General features: G+C 38.9%; 1 protein-coding gene and 1 pseudogene across 1 annotated transcript in view; one reads left to right on the forward strand and one right to left on the reverse strand.

The window, feature by feature from the left end:
* Positions 1 to 5,110, forward strand: part of LOC137992909 (TNF receptor-associated factor 2-like) — a 48,600-nt gene extending 43,490 nt beyond the window's left edge. The window contains exon 10 of the mRNA XM_068838473.1: positions 3,102 to 5,110. The gene's annotated coding sequence lies outside the window, so the exon portion shown is untranslated. The remainder of the gene's footprint in view (positions 1 to 3,101) is intronic.
* Positions 5,111 to 18,825: 13,715 nt separating this feature from the next.
* The window catches only part of LOC137991573 (mediator of RNA polymerase II transcription subunit 27-like), a 16,098-nt pseudogene continuing 12,423 nt past the window's right edge, over positions 18,826 to 22,500 (reverse strand).

The following is a 22,500-nucleotide window of genomic DNA, read 5'->3' on the forward strand; positions in this document are numbered from 1 at the left end:
AATCTTAAAACGTTCTTAAATTTACATGGAATAGGTCTATAGTATATCAATATGACCGTGAAACCTATCAAAGGTTGTTATAAATAAGAACTGCTCATTATTACAAACCTTAGGTGTGCATCATGCAATAAGTCCAAATTATGCCCTTAAGTATTTGGTTTAATTTACATTTATGCACCATACCTTTATTTTACGCTTTCATTTTAAATACAAATGAACAAGATAAAACGTTCTTGATCGACGCTCAGCCTAAGGAATGTTCTTAACACGTTCTTAAATTTTGGTTAAAAAAATTCCTAGCCTTAACGTTCTTATAAAAAAGATTCTTATAAAAAAAAGTGTCATCATTGATGCGCTGAACAAAGTGGTGTCACGTTAGTCAGTGAAAGCAGTAATCCGAAGTGAAGCATATTAAGACACGTTTATGAAAGACTTAACGTTCTTATAAAAAAGATTCTTATAAAAAAAATTGTCATCATTGATGCGCTGAACAAAGTGATGTCACGTTAGTCAGTGAAAGCAGTGATCCGAAGTGAAGCATATTAAGACACGTTTATGAAAAACTTCACAAAGCCTAAAGGAGCTCAACCCTTTTCCTCAACTGAAGAATGTGTCAAACAAACGAGGTCTTTCGAAACATGCGTCGACGCTTATCAATCATCTCAAGATGGCTTTTGTTTCCATTTTGTTTCTTTTACTTCTGGACAACAACGAAGCGAGATATAAGAGCTCGTGGACCTGTTGAAAACGAAGATGAAGAAGGTGAGAGTAAAAAGATTGTGGTGCCACCAGTGTAAGAGAGTTTCTGAGGATTTAACACTGAGTGATTTGTTTGTTTTTCGTTGTATTAAAGTAATTTTCGATCCATTTTTAATGCTTTTGTTATAAACCACGCTCAGGAATATTGTTTACTTGATTAAATCGAGGATCCGCTTTATTGGCATGATATATCACAAAACCTTTTTACCGGCCATTTACCCATGCTCTTTGATAAATGGATTGAATTTTGAGTTTACTTCAGATTTCAAAGACTGTTTTATTTCAAAATTTTTAAATATTAGTATGTCTAACGGATACGGATCAATGATTTTACATTTCCCTAACGTGGGAAAATACCAATCACCTAAAATGATTTCGCCGACAAGTCTCAAGTCTCACAAATCCTTATAAATTCTTTCAACTGTAACAACACCAGTTTAAACGATATACTTACGAAAATCAGCATGGAAGCATATTTTGAGCTGCTCTTTTTATTTCTGGAAGAATAATTTCATGAAACCAGCAGAATCATCGTGTTTATAAAAAAAACCCTCACGTGATCAATTGTTGCAAAAAGGCCGATTGGCGCCAGAAAACCAATTTTACAAGGCAGAACTAAAAAAAGTCAAGGAAATTGGATTTCATCGGCCTGTGAATCTGTTTACCGTGAGATTTTTGTGCCACATCGAGAGACCGTGAGATTGCCCTAAAAACCGTACCAACAAGTGCCAATAAACATGTGAGTTTGTCTACAGGAAAGACAAATTCACCGGAGCGTTATCACGAATATTTAACTATTATTCTTTGAAATCGAGGTGAATAGTGGTAGAATATTTACCGAGCGCCGCAAAGCGGCGAGGTAAATACTCTGCCACTTTTCGCCAAAATTGAAAAGAATAATTGTTTTAGGAAGCGTTCCTTCGGGATGATCCGAAAAAGGATCACTGATCCAAGATCACTTGGATCACGGTGCATCAAAGGAACCGATGAATCTACTCTGGGAAAGGATTCTTCGGTTCCTATGATGCACCACTATCCAAGTGATCTTGGATCAGTGAGCCGTTTTCAGATCATACCAAAGGAACGCACCCTTAGTATATACTCAAGAAGTGATCTGAACAACAATTGCAGAAAAAACCATCCAAAGTCGAATTAATTGGCATCTCAATTCACGCGTGGAAAACGTGCAAGCGGCACAAAGCATGCGCGAAAGTGTTTACAGAAGCTTCAAACATTGCAAATCTAACCTTCGTTAAAATCCTCGTCACAAACTGCAAAATGGTCATTTAGCACCGTTTAAATCAGCAATCTAAATCGAAAGTCTGCTTGCTAAAACATTTTCACCGTTCGATCAAAGTTTTTGAGGTTCATTTGAAATGGAAATTGAAAGTGCAGTTGGTAACGGATCCACATGAAATGGTGGCTCTAATTGAGGTGAGCGTTAGTTTGTTGTAAAATGACCCGTCTTGTTTCCTTGCAACCATGTGGAACTTTCTTAAACATTTTTTTAATTCCTCGATTTCACTAAGAACTTCGTTTTGGTGGGCGACCAACCCTACAAGAGAGAATTACTCCGAGTGAAACAAATTGTTGGCGTGAAGATTGTTTAATTTTCAGCAATAATTATCTGGAAAAACGAAGTCAAACACTGGTTGGCAAAAGTAAGAACTCTTCTCTTACCGTTGAAAACTTTCAGGCCAAATTTTGTGGCCTTCTTTGTGTTCTGTAGCACAGCATCATCTTATATTCTTAATATTTCCGATTCATAAATGCTGGCGAGTTTACGCCGGCCATTTTGTTTTGTTTGGATCAAGCATTATTCACTCCGTAGGGAGTGAATAATGCTCAATTACTCCGAGATAGCGAACCAATCAGATTGCCTGAAACACCAAGATCACTGAGTGAGTATATGGTAATACTTACTATACAAGCAAACCTCTGCTGTCTTAAGTCTAATTTAACGCTTCTGTTTTTGTTTTCTTTTTCAATCACATATTCACCTTACGCGACAGCTGCTATATCACCTAAGAATTTTATGAAAATTTTACCTGAACGCATAAGTATGACATGCAGATTTGTTAACACTGTTTTTAAAATTTAGTTACAACATTATGTCCCCGACTTTAAGTTATTGTTAAGTTGGAGTAAAGTTTTCCTTGGAAGCGAAACTGATGAAAGCATCTCTTTCATTACTAAATAACGTAAACCTTATCTTAATTTAATTGGGTAATCCTTGTGACTCCTCCAGAACGGAGTAGACTCAGCGTTTACGAATGCTAGAGCCTTTTCAGGTCTTTAAAAAAATGATCTTCATGATGTGGCTTTTATTCACTTAATTTCAGACAGGAAGCCTATTTACTGTACAGAAGACTTGCCGCCAGTTTGAAGAGCAGCAGCGAATTAAGGCACAGATAGAGTTGTTAACATTAGGCGTGTCTTAGTGAACGTTATAGCACTCAACCGCCCAACAGCACCTTCACTTAGTGCAAAGCGCAAAATTGCAAAGTTACAGCACTGGTATCTTCACAAGTACCTCACACACCTGGACTCTTAAAAGTACAGATCACGATTGCATCTTCAGAGGCTGCCAAGTTTGTAAATAGCCATAGCTAGCCGAAATGGTCAGATTGTAAGGACTGCATTTACAACAAGACTAGTATCGCGCAAAGGAATATCTTGCTGCTTTTATCATGTAAAATGTGCTACAATTGGAAAAAACTGCGTGTATTTACTTATAGTCTTCGGGACAATTCTAGGCTGAAACTGTACACCTAAACTCAAACAGTTTTTGTCTACAATATTAATCTCCCCACCAAAAGCAAACATGTTTTATCATTCTCACCTCAACTTTTCGGTTTTTATATGTCGCGCAAGACGCGCAAAGGTATCAAAACTAGCAGTAATTTAGACCCACGAACGTGACGATGTGCATCATATTTAGTTTCCTGCAATATCAGCCCTTCCCGGCAACTCCCCTGTGTTTATCTGGTCGTGTAATTGAGAGATGTTAGGTGTATTTATTTCTAGTGACCTTTCCTGGAATAAGCACTGTGAATATGTCCTTGCAAAAGCTAATAACCGTTTATACGCATTGAGAGTGTTAAGGAAATGTGGCGTGGCCTGCTAGGATTTGGTTCAAGTATACTGTAGCCTGGTTAGATCAGTTATTGAATACAGTCAAATCCCGCCTTGCGGACACTTCGCTATTACGGACACCCCGGTATTACGGACAGCAGCAAAATCCTCGGCGAAAGTTACAAACGTTTGACTGAAATAAACCTCCCGCTATTGCGGACTCTCGCTAGTACGGACTTACGGACACTTTATTCGGTCCCAACGTCACAATTTTATTGTTTTCTCTCTCGTTATAGCGGACACCGAGCAGCATCTTGGAATATTTGCAGACATATCAAGTCTATTTCTTTTGCTTTTTGAGACTGCCTTTGTCTTTTTTGGTCGATTTCCGCTTCTTCTGTCCATCAATCAAAATTCCTTCATCTTTTTCTCTTTGCAGGCCCTCTTTGCAGTCTCGCTGCCATGAATAAGTTCGTCCAGTCTGTCCAAATATTTCCTTCTACCGTAAATCTTATAAATAATTGGAATTTCCAGTCCCAAGCCAGATCCTCGATTGATCCGTTTTCCACAGATTTCTGCTTTAGCCTTGTGGTTAGCCCTTTTTAAAAAAGATGACACAATTCTCGATAAACCTAATGAAATATGGCCAACAATGCGTCCAGTATATTCTACAATAGTAACAACCGGTGGATCTTTTGCATTTTCCGCTTCCCGCTGTAAAGTGAGCGTGGTACCAATAACAGGCTTGAAAATGTCCTTGTAAGCATGGTGGCCTCGCACCCACGAGTGAGTGACAAAGCGGGGGAAGTTGCAATTCAAAGGAGAAGTACACAGAGCCGATTGGAACGATATTTTAAGGCAATGTGATAGCTGATGCAATCAATAGCTGATTTTCAGGTTTTTCGTTGAAAATAATTTTTTTAGAAATGTAGATTACTGTACTTCAGTACAGTAGGAAACCAAAATAAAAATTTTCTCGCACCCCGCTATTACGGACTCTCGCAATTACGGACACCAAATCGCGGTGCCGAGGGTGTCCGCTATAACGGGAGTTGACTGTATGCAGCACCCGTCTGGGCAGACCTTCCGGTTTATCTGAGCAAAACCCTAGAATTGATGCAAAAGATCTAGAGAGCATTTAACATTATTTTCCCTGGGCTGCCATATGATGTAGCTCTTAGCCGTTCAAGCTTGCTGCTTCTCAGTCAAAGGCGGGAAAAATCATGCCAAAAGTTAATGCAGAATTTCCGAGATAAAGGTTTTCTTTCAAACATAATACCCATTCCCCCTGAAACCCACCATGGGTATTCTCTTCGCTCTGGCTCTGTTGTAAATATCAGTGTTAAAGTAGTTGCCAGGACTGAACGTATGAACAATTTTCGACTTATAAATATCAATAATATAGTTGCTGGTGCCCTTGTAATTCAGCTGTAGCTGCAAGAGGGGTAAATAAACTGATCAATCAATCAATCAATCAAGTCAGGTGTCTATTCTCGATTTTATGTCAAAAACTGTTTTGCAATGCAACATTTCTTTGAAAACGGGAATGCAAAGCAGTTTGTCGTAAAATCGAGAATAGACCCATGCCTTTCAGTTCAAATTACTACTTTATAGCTCTGCTGTCTCCAACAGGCTTGGTTGCACATCGAACTACGTACCCCATGATAGATCGCCGGCGGGACCAAACCTCAGGAACTTAAAATAACTGAGGAGAACGTTCACTTCTGTAACTACATCTGCAAATAGGTTGAGACCTTCAGGTCAGTCTCTTCGTTGGCCCCGTCTCACAAACCTAGTTTATAAATTCTGTGGGACCTTAAGGAAGCTCGAAAGTTAAGTTACGAAGTTAACTTGAAAGTATTTAATTATCATACCAACACATATATTTTCTGGTTATATATCCAGGTCTGTTGATTGATGAAATTCTCTCGTGGAAATACCACATTGTCCATTTAGCGTCAAAAATAATTTCAGTTTTTTGATTATCATATTGAAAGTAGTTGATTTTATTATATAGATAATTATGAAATACCAGGATTTCTCCTTTTACTAAAAAATTATATCTTCACCGCCCGCAGTGAAGATAATATTTTTATCTTTCACGTGTGAGGATATTGGTGTGGCCGTGGTTACCAACATGATTACTCAATTACAATAGAGCTTCCCGCTCAGGCGCGCGGCCGGTTCATTTGAAATTTCATTCACAAAATGGCCTCGAGGTGCGAGGACGACTTTCTCGATGAGCTGCCAAATTTTCACATCGATATTTTTTTCGAGCTTGAAGAACATCCAGGAAGATTTGCCTAAGTCTTGGAACTGTGATGTTGAAAAATTCATTGAGGAGGAAGAAAATGCAAACACTAAAAAAAGACCTTGTACGACTTAAAATTAGTCAAAAAGTTTCTGGTAGAAGAGCGCCACGAAATCAGAGAAAATTCCTCCAACTCAATTAGACGGCTACTTGAGCCAGTTTGTTTTAGCTACAAGGACCAAGACTGGAAAAGATTATGAACCGTCATCGCTCCGCGGAATTTTGGCTAGTGTTGAACGCCATTTGAGTCGCTACAGTTACGGCAAAACCATCCTCAAAGACAGTGATTTAAAAAAAAAAAGAGACGCGTTGAAGGCGAAACAAAAGGAACTCAAGCGGCATGGACTCGGGAACAGACCAAAAGCCAAAACGGCTCTTACGGACGTCAAAATTGAGATTCCATTTGCATGCCAAAAAGTTGCTTGGATTAAGTTCACCGCAAAGCTCTGTTAAATACGGTGTGGCTATACAACAAGATTCACTTTGGCCTTCGCGGATGTAAGGAACAAAACGAACTCCGATGGGGAGACATCTTTTTAAAAACTGACAGTGATTATAAAGAATATCGCGAGTACTTTGAACTCGAACGGGAGAGGATCCACGGAATCAACGGCCAATCAAGCCGCGAATGTAAGCCAACAACGATGCCATTTCTGTCGATCGTGATGCGGTGCACGTTTACAAGATGTACAAAGAAAAACGACCACCATCCATGCTAGAACCGGATTCAAGTTTCTATTTTTCTGTAAATTACTTTAAAACAGAAACTCATGAATCAATGGAAGGAAAAAACTGGTTAAAAGCACAACCAATGGGAGTGAACATGTTAAACAATATCATGAAAGACATGACATAAGCGGCGGGAATTTCAGGTAAAACAAACCACAGTGGTCGAAAAAAATTTAGTTCAAAAACTGCAGGACAGTGGAGTTCCTTCCAACCAGATAATTCAAATAATAAAGGGGCATAAAAACTTACAGTCAGTTAACAATTACATTTCTCTACGAGAAAAGCAAATGGAAAGTATTTCACGTATTCCTTCCTCGGCAACCAAAGCCGCTATCAGCATCGCACAGACCGAAAACAACTTGACAGCGCAACCCCTGGCTGAGCATCGAATCGCTTCAACGTCTACCACTTCATCTACCTTGGATGTGAATTGCTTTAATGAGAATAGGCTCCAAACGATGTTTCACGGAAATTACATAACTGGAGGCGTCTTTAACATTAACTTAGCTCCCGCAAAAAATGAAGTAAAGAGTCCAGAAGTTGATCCGAAGCGTAAGAAAAGACGACTCATTATTGTCTTTATTTCTCTTTTATAACTTTATATCCGAGTTTCATCACATTTCTGTGACACGCATTTTGCGATAGATGACAACTTTTTGCTGTTTCGAAAATGACTAAAAAAAGTTGTCTTTTACGTGGAAATTTCATCAGTATCTATAAAATAAACAGAACATTACATGGCCGCTTGGGGACACGAATTTTATCTTCTCGTGCTGAAAGTATCGCTTACTCGTGAGAGATACTTGCAGCACTCGAAGATAAAATTCGTATCCACGCACAGCCATGTAATATCCTCTCTATCATACGAAGTTAACTTGAAAGGATTTGATTATCACACCAACACATATAGGCCATATATTTCCTTAGAACGCAAAAATTATGTCAAATATCCAGGTCTGCTGATTGATGAAAATTTCTCGTGGAAATACCACATTGTCCACTTAGCGTCAAAAATAAGTTTAAAAATTGGCATTATTGATTGATTAAGACATTTCGTACCCCATATACTTTTATATCGCATGCACATCTCACCTATTCAGCCTTATGTATTGTATGGCATAGTCGCGTGGCGCCGAACCGCCAAGACTCATGGAAGCAAAATTCTTATTCTCCAAAAACGTGCCCTCCGCCTAATGTACTTCTCGTGCGGTACCCTACTTTCTTTCTTCTCGTTTTCTTCCTCTCGATTTTCTGTACTGTATATCTAAAGCCAAGCAAGCCTTCCGTTCCACACAAAGCAAGGTCATCTTCAAGAGGTGACTCCACTTAAAGGGCCTGTGGCACTCTATTGCGCATGTGCGGCTGTTTGATTTTTGACCCGACGGTTCTTTTTTCAAAGCCAGTATCAATTACGGAAATCCTGTTTAATCGACACAGTGAGACGTGCCAAAGTTGTAATAACATTTCTAAACTTCAGTTTGGTAATATACGAAGGACTTTGACGGCATATTGTGTTAGTTTTTGGGATCTGTGTAGATAAAATTCATGTCCACGAAAGCCGGATCAGGCGAAGGGGCTCGGGTCGAAAGGTTCTTACACCTCGTAGCCGCCTTGAATCCAAATAAAGAAGACAAGGAATAGGAGATGGGAGGAGGCACATCGAAAGCTTTATATAGCGAAAGATGTCCATGAAAGCTGGAAAAAAATAAAGTGTATATGCGTCGATTCCACTGACACGGCCTTCACACAACATCTTTTGTCCTTGGAGATGAGACGAAGAATGGGGTTAGTATTTACACTGATTATTGGTTTCCCTTTAGCACTATGATTCTTTGTCGTCAGCTTCGTGTGCGTTTTATTTTGCTATTCGTGTTTTTTATCCGTCAGTTCAGTTGCCATATCATGGAATGATGGCTTCCAGTGTAGGAGCAATTGGCTTCAGCTTTGAAGCGTCTCGATTTAGCTGTTGAAGCCCACGGTAGATGAGAATTTTTGTTTGGTAAAAAAGAAGGGCCGAATTTTTTTTTTTTGTGCTATTTTTTTCTCATTAGAGTAGGGTCAAGCATGATAGATCTGCTCAGTTTATTTCGCATCATTTGAAAGCCAATTTACCGGTACATTCATTTGCCAGTCATTTAGCTACCTTTTGGCACAGAGTACAGGTAACATTTTTGATCAAGTATTTTGAAATACACTATGCAACTAATACTCTATCAAGCAATTGAATACACTATGCAAGATGTATCATGTTGATGATAAATTTTACAAATAATAATAATAATTAAATAATAATAATAATAATAATCAGTAAGTTGCGTTCATTTCTAGTCACCACCTGGTAAAACTATTTGTGTAAGCACGGATCACTTTTGGCATACTGGTCCTTTGGAATGTGCAAACAGTATGTCTCTGATGTACACATGTCAATGAGAATTCCCTTCATGCAAGTTTTATACATAATTATCAACAATGATGACCACAGCAGTATGATGATAGTTATTAGGGAGTTTAAGCAAGTCACTACGGATGGTGCTACTACGGCTGCCGTGACTGAAAAGGTCTGGGGAGACTACGTCTCGGTGGTCTGCTAAATTTTAAGTTTAGCAAAGCAAAATACAAGGAAACATGGGCTAAAGGTGTTTAAAATCTCTTTTATTTACTTTCTTACCTTCAAATGGCTTCGCTGAAAGGACGATGGCCGTTGTTCGCCATGCTAGGACGAATAGATTATTTCTGAGCAAAAGCAAATGCTATACACCTTGTACAATAACAATAATTTGATGGATGAAATATACAATTTCAGAGACAAATATCTCAAAGAATATCGAGTGAAAAAGACACATGTATCTATACTCAAAGAAGCAAAATAGCATCGTATAGTATCCAGATATAAAACATCTTCACTAAATCCTCAAAGCAAACTTAACCGAGGAAAAACAACCGCGTGCTGAACTCACTTCGCCATTCCAACACCTTTGCCAAAACTTATCGTAAGTTCATTGTACGGATTTACAAGCTTATGAGAGGCAACCTTGACACAATCCTTGACTTAAATTGACTTTAAAGGATATAGTATCCAACAGAATTCTTAAAATGCCGAGATGTCCGTTGAAAAGGGCCAGAGAAGCGAAATAAACCCGACGTAGTAGCCACTACGGCAAAACACCGCGACTCACGTAGTCAGATTTCACACTACGGCTGGATGCAACCGACGTACATGCGCAGTGTTTCATTTTGGGAGAAATTTACTTCCGGCAGCCGTACTAGCGCCAGCCGTAGCGATTTGCTTAAAGTCCCTAATTAATACTGTAAATGAAGAAATATGTTGTCATGAAGTATGGGTATGTTCATTGTTGAAAACTTTAAAGGACACTGCAGGTTGACTCTAGTAGTTCAGTAACTCATGGGTTGTTGTTTAGTCGATGTTTGCAATTATAATAATAATAATATCTGATCTGCTAATCGCCCTTTCTCGCAGTCGGAGACTGAATTACGAAGGGCGCAGCTCAACGAGGTCGGACCGAAGGAGCTGTGCTGCCGGCTAGGCGCTCGGCCCCTGAACACGACCCAGGTATGACCTCGGAGCACAGCACCACAGCCTGATGGAATAGGCCGGGAGTCGATTTTGAGGAGGGAGGAAAACCGGAGTACCCGGAGAAAAACCCTCGGAGTCAGATTGAGATCGACTGAAACTCAGCCCACATACGACCCAAGGCCAGAGTTGAACCCGGGTCACAGAGGTGGGAGGCACGGTTGATGACCACTAAACCACCCTGACTCCCCAATTGGTACCAACTGGCAGAACTGTTTGGCTTACAAAAGGAATTATGGCATAGAGGGTTACCTCAAATGAATAATCACCGACCCTTGGCAGTCAATCACTGTCCAGGCCTAGGTTCATCAGCTGAATGTAACAGTAGTGGAATATTGTAACTAGTGATTACTGTTGATAGCAATTATTAATAATTTTCTTGTCTTTTCATATTTGCTGGCCCATAACCTTTTTTCTAGGGAACAAGTTCACAGAGCAAGGAAAAAGTTGACTACCCTTGATTGGAATTACTGGTATCATAATGGCTTTTCATTTTCCACCACTGAGGATCATGCTGACACCATCATTGCAAGAAAATACAACCAGAGAACAAAATCTTGGGACGTGAGGATGTTAAAGGTGTCCAAAGATTGTGGATATATTTGGATGCTGGTGGAAAAATTTTAAACTTTGCATTGATGAGGACGATTATTTAATCACTCGTGAAGTCTGGCTGGAACCTGACAATCCCAGAATCATTTCTCCAACAATTGTTGAAAGTGAACCTCTTCCAGCTCATGAGCTCCTGGCAAGATGCAGAAACAGATTTTCACAAATAAGCAGCTCATAGAGATTTAAATGCAAACCTTTCAGCTACTGTAAAACTAGGAAAGACATAAATGCCCTCACAATAACGTGTTGCAGTGATGAAATTACTAACAGTCAGGTGTCAATGGAATGGCTCAAGTCAAGCTAATAGGCCTTGCCTTTTTGCTTCAGTTTTGGTAGTAACTTGAAGTAATAATTATATTTTAACTGTTTTTCTCTCCAAGTTTTGTGGGGTCATTGTGACGTGTAGCACTAAGCCAGCTTTGAAACCAGGACAAGATATACAGTGCATGACTTGACAGTTTTTAACCCAAGATAAGGGCTGACCATACATTACACATTGTAGCTTCGAAATCGTTGTTGGAGTTTTGTCTCATGGTAATAATTATATTGTATAACTTTAGAATTTTGTCTCCTGATGTGATTTCTTTTTGTGTGGTTTTGTACATGGCAATTTTATTGCATAGCTTTTGCAAACTGAAATAATTTAAACTACAGTGAAAAAAAAAAACAATGTAAATACAAGAAATGGAAATTCCAATTCAGTGCCGTGATATTGGGAAATTGACAGTTATTGTAAAAAGTGGTGTTGAGAGTGACATGTGAATACAGATGACAGACAAGCAAAATCAAATTTTATTATTGTTCATATACATGTCTGCATCAAATTATTTGAAGATGTCAAAGCATTAATTATTATTCTAAGAAAATTTCCATTCTTGCAAAAGTTTAAGTCAGTCTAAACCAGAAGAAATCTAAATTGCCTTTAAAAATAGTTTTTATCCTAAACCAAAGTTTCACAACAAGGCAACTAAAACAAGTCAGTTATTGGGGGTGATGGTATGCTGAAAATAATTATTAAAAGAGGGGATCCTGAGATTTCCTGATATTTTTATGTGGGAGTAGAGGTTCCCTTTACTGAAAAACCACACACTGTCAGCGGTTTTGTCTGCTATTACTTCCCAACATTTAGACATTTCGCAAACCCATCTAAACACCTGTTGCTTAGGGGATAGTGTCTTCTAGTACAAAGTACACGCACACAGAAGAGGGAACAACTTTCCTCTTCCTTCTTCCAAGGGCAGTCACCTTGTGTATCTAGGATGTATAAATATTGTGTTCAAACAGAGTTTTCAAAAGTGCCTTGCTTGTGAAATACAGTTGCATCCCCACATCCTTTGTTTTTGATGTCCTGGCTCATACACCTGTAGTACGGCAATTACCTTATTTGCCCAATTCAGGAACTGGCTTTTGGTCAGTAGACCAGTTTCGTAAATGGCGACCACCTCTACAGTTTTTTGTATTTTTAATATGTTAATTACACCAACTTCCCTCATTTTTAATATTCTTTTGAAAGTTGCTTGTCATAGCAAGAATAGAAAGGCTCATTAGCTAAAACAGAAGAACATTTTATTTGGAAGGCATGAAATAGATCAATACAAATGTAGGTTGTCCACTTGACTATGGTACATCCACAAGTCAGGTGCTGGCATCTTCATGGTCAGAGGCATTTTCATCTTGTTCCATAAGAAGGCAATCATCATAATCCATGCTTCCCACTCCCTTCTGTAGTGCCTTTATGGCCAGTTTCCATGCCATATTTATCAACTCCTAGGGAAAGAGACTATTTATTAATGTGGTACATTGCAATTCCGTGAAAGAAGTCCTGCCCTCAAAAATTATTGATTTTATGATGTACATACATAGAAGAGAACTCCCCACAAAGACTTCCATAAATTTTTGACTAGTCACAACTGGCTAGGAACGTTTTTTTTTTTTGGAGAAATCGTGAAACGTGATATGCTTATCAGCCGAACGGTGAAATTGACATTATACAGGTGATTTGGCAGAACAAGTTACTGCAAGTAAAGCAACCAAAATATATTTGAATGCATGGAGATTTTCTAATATGGCGTGTATTCATCACTGATTGTACATTCTGAATGTTTGATTTCTTCTGATTCTTTTCTTCCTCGCTCATCAAATGTTCTTGATTTCCCTGAGGCACATCAGCGACACCTGTTTTTTACTAGCACTTTCAAATTGAGAAAATCGCATCGGAGCTCGAGTACTACCGGTTAACAGGCCTTGATAAACAACTCAGCTTGTCTGTTCGGCCTGCCCGAAACCGCAATCGCTGTGAAAAAAGAGTGTTGAACATATATTATCGCCTACCTTGTTTCATGCGTGTTTTCGTCCCTGTTCCACATATGCAAGTCTCTGTGTAAGATAGATATTTTTCCTACAGTTTTCCACGGTCATCCCTGACGTTCAACTGCAGAACACTCGAGGCTCTGTAGCATGACAAGTGAAGAATTCCATTGAGAAAAAGGCCTGGAAATTTCACAAATGGTTCACATTTTTGCCCGAAACAATTTCATCGAGTTTCCTTACGTTTTTCTCCTAAGGGGTCTGCGGAAACACTGCTTGTGCTTCGCCATTTTATTTCCACGATACATCGAACGATGAATATCTCATCTCGCGCGCGTCGTGTGAAGATTTCTATTGGTTGAAAATTGTGTGGTTGTCAATCAAGCTCACACATGCGCTTTATCGTGACACAGGCCCTTTAATATGTCCAGGATTGACCCTAATTAGATGCACGCACACTCAGGATTTTGATGAACCCCCAAGACTTGACAAAAAATTACATCCTTTTCAAGAAATGGTGTAAAAATGTGGAATAGTTTACTTCGTGAAAACTGTCATCTATTCAAAACCAATTTTAAAATCAAATCCACAATATCCTAAGACTTTCAGAAGAAAATGACTATATCGATTTATTTGTCTTAATAACAAAATATCTTAATTCTCTGGCTTCTTAGGGCCGATTTACACGGTACGACTTTGTCGCATGCGACAACGGCTTACGACAGGCCCACGACATGATTTACGATTGTTGTGTACGTCAGAAAAAATGTCGCAGCATTTTAAAACATGTTTTAAAACGCTGCGACAATCGTAAGTCATGTCGTAGGCCTGTCGTGAGCTTGTCGCATGCGACAAAATCGTATCGTGTAAATCGGCCCTTATATTTGCACTTTGTATTGATTTGATTTTAGATGATACTTACTTAGTTGATTGTATGTATACTTTGAACACTAGTTATTTGCTTACCTATACGTTCTGTAATGTTTTGTTTGTAAAACACAACTATGTAGCTTTCTCTACTTGTTCTCTCAATCACTGCTCGCCTCGACTAGCTTTTGCTAACTGCGAGCAGTGCATATTGAACATGTACTGTACTATAATGAAATTCTACAATAAAGAGTCTAATTTAGTTTCTTACAAAGCGTCAGGGCTTGGAACACTGAGTTTGGCACCTAGCATTACTTATATAAATGCAGGACGCTAATACCTTCGAGGCTGCTGTCGTGAACGTATACAATCTTTTTTTTGTTTATAAGAACGTCTAATTTTGGAGCTGACGCTGAACGTTCTATTATATTTTGGCGACGTGAATCTTAAAACGTTCTTAAATTTACATGGAATAGGTCTATAGTATATCAATATGACAATGAAACCTATCAAAGGTTCTTATAAATAAGAACTGCTCATTATTACAAACCTTAGGTGTGCATCATGCAATAAGTCCAAATCATGCCCTTAAGTATTTGGTTTAATTTACATTTATTCACCATACCTTTATTTTACGCTTTCATTTTAAATACAAATGAACAAGATAAAACGTTCTTGATCGACGCTCAGCCTAAGGAATGTTCTTAACACGTTCTTAAATTTTGGTTAAAAAAATTCCTAGCCTTAACGTTCTTATAAAAAAGATTCTTATAAGAAAAAGTGTCATCATTGATGCGCTGAACAAAGTGATGTCACGTTAGTCAGTGAAAGCAGTGATCCGAAGTGAAGCATATTAAGACACGTTTATGAAAGACTTAACGTTCTTATAAAAAAGATTCTTATAAAAAAAAAGTGTCATCATTGATGCACTGAACAAAGTGATGTCAAGTTAGTCAGTGAAAGCAGTGATCCGAAGTGAAGCATATTAAGACACGTTTATGAAAAACTTCATAAAGCCTAAGGAGCTCAAGCCTTTTCCTCAACTGAAGAATGTGTCAAACAAACGAGGTCTTTCGAAACATGCGTCGACGCTTATCAATCATCTCAAGATGGTTTTTGTTTGCAGTTTGTTTCTTTTACTTTTGGACAACAACGAGGCCAAATATAAGAGCTCGTGGACCTGTTGAAAACGACGATGAAGAAGGTGAGACTAAAAAGATTGTGGTGGCACCAGCGTAAGAGAGTTTCTGAGGATTTAACACTGAGTGATTTGTTTGTTTTTCGTTGTATTAAAATACCTTTCGATCCATTTTTAGTGCTTTTGTTATAAACGAGGCTCAGGAATATTGTTTACTTGGTTAAATCGAGGTTCCGCTGTGTTGGCATGATATATCACAATAACTTTTTACCGGCCATTTACCCATGCTCTTTGATAAATGGATTGAATTTTGAGTTTACTTCAGATTTCAATGACTGTTTTATTTCAAAATTTTTAAATATTAGTATGTCTAACGGATACGGATCAATGATTTCACATTTCCCTAACGTGGGAAAATACCGATCACCTAAAATGATTTCGCCGACAAGTCTCAAGTCTCACACATCCTTATAAATTCTTTCAACTGTAACAACACCAGTTTAAACGATATACTTACGAAAATCGGCATGGAAGCATATTTTGAGCTGCTCTTTTTATTTCTGGAAGAATAATTTCATGAAACCAGCAGAATCATCGTGTTTATAAAAAAAAACCTCACGTGATCAATTGTGGCAAAAAGGCCTATTGGCGCCAGAAAACCAATTTTACAAGGCAGAACTAAAAAAAATCAAGGAAATTGGATTTCATCGGCCTGTGAATCTGTTTACCGTGAGATTTTTGTGCCCCATCGTGATCGTGAGATTGCCCTAAAAACCGTACCAACAAGTGCCAATAAACATGTGAGTTTGTCTTCAGGAAAGACAAATTCACCGGAGCGTTATCAGGAATATTTAACTATTATTCTTTGAAATCGAGGTGAATGGTGGTAGAATATTTACCGAGCGCCGCAAAGCGGCGAGGTAAATATTCTGCCACTTTTCGCCAAAATTGAAAAGAATAATTGTTTTAGGGTGCGTTCCTTTGGGATGATCCGAAAAAGGATCACTGAACCAAGATCACTTGGATCACGGTGCATCAAAGGAACCGATGAAGCTACTCTGGGAAAGGATTCTTCGGTTCCTTTGATGCACCACGATCCAAGTGATCTTGGATCAGTGAGCCGTTTTCGGATCATACCAAAGGAACGCACCCTTAGTATATACTCACGAAGTGATCTCAACAACAATTGCAGAAAAAACCGTCCAAAGTCGATTTAATTGGCATCTCAATTCACGCGTGGAAAACGTGCAAGCGGCACAAAGCATGCGCGAAAGTGTTTACAGAAGCTTCAAACATTGTAAATCTAAATAACCTTCGTTAAAATCCCCGTCACAGACTGCAAAATGGTCATTTAGCACCGTTTAAATCAGCAATCTAAATCGAAAGTCTGCTTGTTAAAACATTTTCACCGTTCGATCAAAGTTTTTGAGGTTCATTTGAAATGGAAATTGAAAGTGCAGTTGGTAACGGATCCACATGAAATGGTGGCTCTAATTGAGGTGAGCGTTAGTTTGTTGTAAAATGACCCGTCTTGTTTCCTTGCAACCATGTGGAACTTTCTAAACATTTTTTTAATTCCTCGATTTCACTAAGAAATTCGTTTTGGTGGGTGACCAGCCCTACAAGAGAGAATTACTCCGAGTGAAACAAATTGTTGGCGTGAAGATTGTTTAATTTTCAGCAATAATTATCTGGAAAAACGAAGTCAAACACTGGTTGGCAAAAGTGCATGAACTCTTCTCTTACCTTTGAAAACTTTCAGGCCAAATTTTGTGGCCTTCTTTGTCTTCTGTAGCACAGCATCATCTTATATTCTCAATATTTCCGATTCATAAATGCTGGAGAGTTTACGCCGGCCATTTTGTTTTGTTTGGATCAAGCATTATTCACTCCGTAGGGAGTAAATAATGCTCAATTATTCCGAGATAGCGAACCAATCAGATTGCCTGAAACACCAAGATCACTGAGTGAGTATATACTAATACTTACTATGCAAGCAAACCTCTGCTGTCTTAAGTCTAATTTAACGCTTCTGTTTTTGTTTCTTTTTCAATCACATATTCACTTTACGGGACAGCTGCTATATCACCTAAGAATTTTATGAAAATATTACCTGAACGCATAAGCATGACATGCAGATTTGTTAACGCTGTTTTTAAAATTTAGTTAAAACATTATGTCCCCGACTTTAAGTTATTGTTAAGTTGGAGTAAAGTTTCCCTTGGAAGCGAAACTGATGAAAGCATCTCTTTAATTAATAAATAACGTAAACCTTATCTTAATTTAATTGGGTAATCCTTGTGACTCCTCCAGAACGGAGTAGACTCAGCGTTTATGAATGCTAGAGCCTTTTCAGGTCTTTAAAAAATGATCTTCATGATGTGGCTTTTATTCACTTAATTTCAGACAGGAAGCCTATTTACTGTACAGAAGACTTGCCGCCAGTTTGAAGAGCAGCAGCGAATTAAGGCACAGATAGAGTTGTTAACATTAGGCGTGTCTTAGTGAACGTTATAGCACTCAACCGCCCAACAGCACGTCCATTTAGTGCAAAGCGCAAAATTGCAAAGTTACAGCACTGGTATCTTCACAAGTACCTCACACACCTGGACTCTTAAAAGTAGGGATCACGATTGCATCTTTAGAGGCTGCCAAGTTTGTAAATAGCCATAGCTAGCCGAAATGGTCAGATTTTAAGGACCGCATTTACAACAAGACTAGTATCACGCAAAGGAATATCTTGCTGCTTTTATCATGTAAAATGTGCTACAATTGGAAAAAAATGCGTGTATTTACTCATAGTCTTGGGGACAATTCTTGGCTGAAACTGTACACCTAAACTCAAACAGTTTTCGTCTACAATATTAATCTCCCCACCAAAAGCAAAGATGTTTTATCATTCTGACCTCAACTTTTCGCTTGTTATATGTCGCGCAAAACGCGCAAAGTTATCAAAACTAGCAGTAATTTAGACCCACGAACGTGACGATGTGCATCATATTTAGTTTCCTGCAATATCAGCCCTTCCCGGCAACTCCCCTGTGTTTATCTGGCCGTGTAATTGAGAGGGTTGGTCACTATACGTTTTTAGGTGTATTTATTTCTAGTGACCTTTCCTGGAATAAGCACTGTGAATATGTCCTTGCAAAAGCTAATAAGCGTTTATACGCATTGAGAGTGTTAAGGAAATGTGGCGTGGCCTGCCAGGATTTGGTTCAAGTATACTGTAGCCTGGTTAGATCAGTTATTCAATATGCAGCACCCGTCTGGGCAGACCTTCCGGTCTATCTGAGCAAAACCCTAGCATTTAACATTATTTTCCCTGGGCTGCCATATGATGTAGCTCTTAGCCGTTCAAGCTTGCTGCCCCTCAGTCAAAGGCGGGAAAAATCATGCCAAAAGTTAATGCAGAATTTCCGAGATAAAGGTTTTCTTTCAAACATAATACCCATTCCCCCTGTAACCCACCATGGGTATTCTCTTCGCTCTGGCTCTGTTGTAAGTAGCAGTGTTAAAGTAGTTGCCAGGACTGAACGGATGAACAATTTTCGACTTATAAATATCAATAATATAGTTGCTGGTGCCCTTGTAATTCAGCTGTAGCTGCAAGAGGGGGTCTGGCTGCAGCAAGTTCCATCCTCGCGTTCTGAATAATTCCTACCAGTAAAAAAATTGGGGTTAACGAGGTAATTTTTGCCATAAAAGGAAGTGTTAATGACATAAAAGAAAATGGTATTGACCGTATCGTGTTGACGTAGTAGGCGGTAATTCACATGCCACCATAACAGAACCTTACCTGGCACGAGTTCTATCAATGCAATAATGACCAAGTACTTGCATCCACCGGCTTCTTTTTTCTCTTTTTGGCTCGATATTTTCATTTTATTATCAATAAATATTTTGTATTTTCATTTTCTTTTTTTTTTTCGCGATGGCCAAAAAAAAGTCAGGTGGGTTCTGGAGAGATAAAACCAAGTTATCGACGCAAATAAACAAGAGCATACATTTTAATCGAGTATGTTGTTTCCACGTAATCTAACTTACTGACAGTAAGGCTCCAAACTATTTTATCAGTAAGAATTTTGCAGCTGCTTTCTTAAAAGGAGCTCAGTTTACAAACAGGTTGCAGAGGCCAATCGAAATTCCCACTATTCTGTTTGATTCTTGTGCGACGATCTTGTTCTTCAGTTATCTCTTTATTCAGCCTTTTTAGAAACTAGCTCTCGTTTCTTGAACAACAAGAATTCTTAACAGATAAATAAAATATAGTATGAACCAAAATTTCGTTCATCTCACCAGGATGCCTCGAATTTGTGCAGTGGGATCGGTAGTAGAGTAGCAATGGAGCATTACAGAGGAGGCATATGATCCTCGCACTGAGCTGGACAATTTAAGCAATTGTCTCTTTTTGACACCTGAAAAATTCAGGTGGCTTCAACGGGATTCGAACCTTTGACCTCGGCGATGCTGCTGCAAAACTTATCTACCAACTGAGCTATGAAGCCACATACTTAACTGATTAGAGTGTAATGTGAAGTGCTAAGTATCTACTCATGTAAGCGTTAGCCCTACTGATGGAAATGTGCCCACACAAGAACAGAGAAAAACTCTGACCAGGGTGGGAAATTAACCCACGACCTTCGGGTTAGATCGCAGCTGCTATATGAACTGAGCTACAAGGTCAGACGGGAGCAGGCCGTGACTCTGACCAGGGTGATCAGGGTGGTAATCCTTCTTTATAAAGCCACATAGCTGGGAGCAGGTTAATAAATTTGATTTGAAAGGAGGTGCACGGCGTAGTCCAGAGATTAGGACCTTGGGTTTGCATGCGGTTGTCCAGGGATAAATTCCCCTTTCTAACCTCTGGTTGGGATTTGTTTCGGGTTGTCCCGGATTCAACACTACCGCGCTTTGTAAATAGCCAAAATAGCTAACTGGTTGCCTCTAGGATTGTAGCTAAGAATTATTGCTCGCACATAAATCGGCTTGTTGTTTGTATTCACTAATTTCGTTTTTTTGATAATGTCAACGTGTGTTGTCATATCAAGACCATAATGATCTTTTTGTTCAAGGACAAAATCCCGAAGACAACTGTAAAATTCGCCATCTTTTGAGACTTCCTCTTTATGAGGAAGGGAGTAGGGATGGTGCAGTGGTGAGAGCAATCACCTCCCACCGATGTGCCCCGGACTTGCATTGGCGTCACATATACGTTGAGTATGGGGGCCGTTTTTTGAACGTCCCGAAAAGCGATTTACGAAACTGCCATTACAAGCAGTTCTTTTAACATGTTTTCAAAATCACGAAAGGCAAAATAGTTGTGAAATTTGATGACTTAAAACCTCTCCCCTCGTAAGGGGGAATTATGACACCTGAAAAGTTTCGGAACTTTCGAAAAATGGGCCCCTGCTCCGAGAGGTTTTTTTCCGGGCACCCCGGTTTTCCCCTCTCCAGTTTTACCCTCTCCTTAAAAACCAACCTACAATGTGCTGTGCGTTAATTTGATTTCTGTACAGTGTCCCCAATTACTTCGTTGATTCCTTATTATAAATTGAGTTCATAGAGCGAGTTTCAATTGAGCGTAGTAAAACCAAAACCAAGTAATTACTTTGGCCAATCAAAAAGCACGGAGACAATCCAGTAAACCAATCAAAAATCGAACTAATTACATGTAGCCGGCACAAAGCGCGGGAAAACGTGCATGCGCGAGCCACGATTGGTTTTGGTTTCACTTCTGATTGGTTGAAAAAATGGCGCGAGAACTTTGAACCCATCACTGAATGAAGTAATGCAAAACCAAAGCAATTCGCTAATTACTTTCGACAAAAAGCTCTTTTCACGGTTAGCTTTCCTCAGTTGCATTACAATATAATCTAGCATTTATGTAAGGCAATTTCGGGCTATTTTGTAGTTTTAACGCGAAATTGCCTCGCATCCACGTTCGATTACATTGTAATGCAAATAAGAAAAACTAACCGTGAAAAGAGCCATTGAAAACTGCTCGAAAAGTGATAACTAAATTACCTTTCTAAACACAGCATGCCGTGACTGTGGCCAAGGTTCCTACATTCAACAAAGAAGTGAACCAGCATACAGTAAGAAAGGAAGACTGAGATATTTCAAGCGGGTACCAAGGGAAGGGGAGGGTTCACAAAAAGTATGGAATGTTCAGAATGTAATCTATTCTTATCATTAAAAGTCCCGGCATTTCTCTCCCAGTGAACCCTACGATTGTGCGAGGCCGGTGTCGAAATGGGGACTCGATGTTCCATACAGAGTGCAATTAAATTTTTTATCTATTAAGGGTCTGATGAAGTTAATTTCTCTTGTTAGCAAACTACAATCTTTTTTAAAAAAAAAATCACCTCTTTTTCCAGCAAATGACTTTCTTCTAATCCTCTGACTAAAACTTGGTCAATTTCTGTCATTCGCATCACAATGATGGCCTTGAAGGTCTTTGGAACAACCACCTAACAAAATGTGTCAAAAATACTAAGACATACAGACACCTGGGGTCTCTGTATGTCCTAATGGACTGTGTGGCACCGATATGAGATCAATCTGTGCGCATTTCTCAGAAAATTTGCAAATGGAAATCCTACTTGATGTTTGACCTGACAAAAATAAGGTCTTCATAAGGAACAACTGTAAATCATAAGGAACAAAATAGCTCCTATGTAAGAATGAAAACAGAAGGAAAAAAATTGATAAGTGCGGGTGAGTTTTTCTGGTGATTTGGTGAGGCTCCAGCACTTGGCTAAGTAGTCTGACTTCTGTCTGTTGTACACAATTGTGGTCTCATTCACACAGAAGCTTTGCTTGCAGTTTGAATTTCTTTGGGAATTACTGATCACTGGTCGCTATCTCCGTCCCTGCTAGGAGTTTCTAATTTTCCAATAATTGATTGTAGCATCTCTTTGCCTTCCCTACGAGAAAAACAATCATTTAACAATCTTCATATAAGTACTTATACATGTACAATGATTAGGAAATTGGTACTTAAAGAGATACTGACCTCGAAAACTAGATGAGCACCAGTATGACAAGTTGACCTTGACAACTCTAAGAGAGGATAAAGTGTTTTACACTCTTGTAATGCCTTTTGTAAAT

The sequence above is a fragment of the Montipora foliosa genome, chromosome 2 (genome assembly GCF_036669935.1).
Source record: "Montipora foliosa isolate CH-2021 chromosome 2, ASM3666993v2, whole genome shotgun sequence".
NCBI lineage: Eukaryota > Metazoa > Cnidaria > Anthozoa > Scleractinia > Acroporidae > Montipora > Montipora foliosa.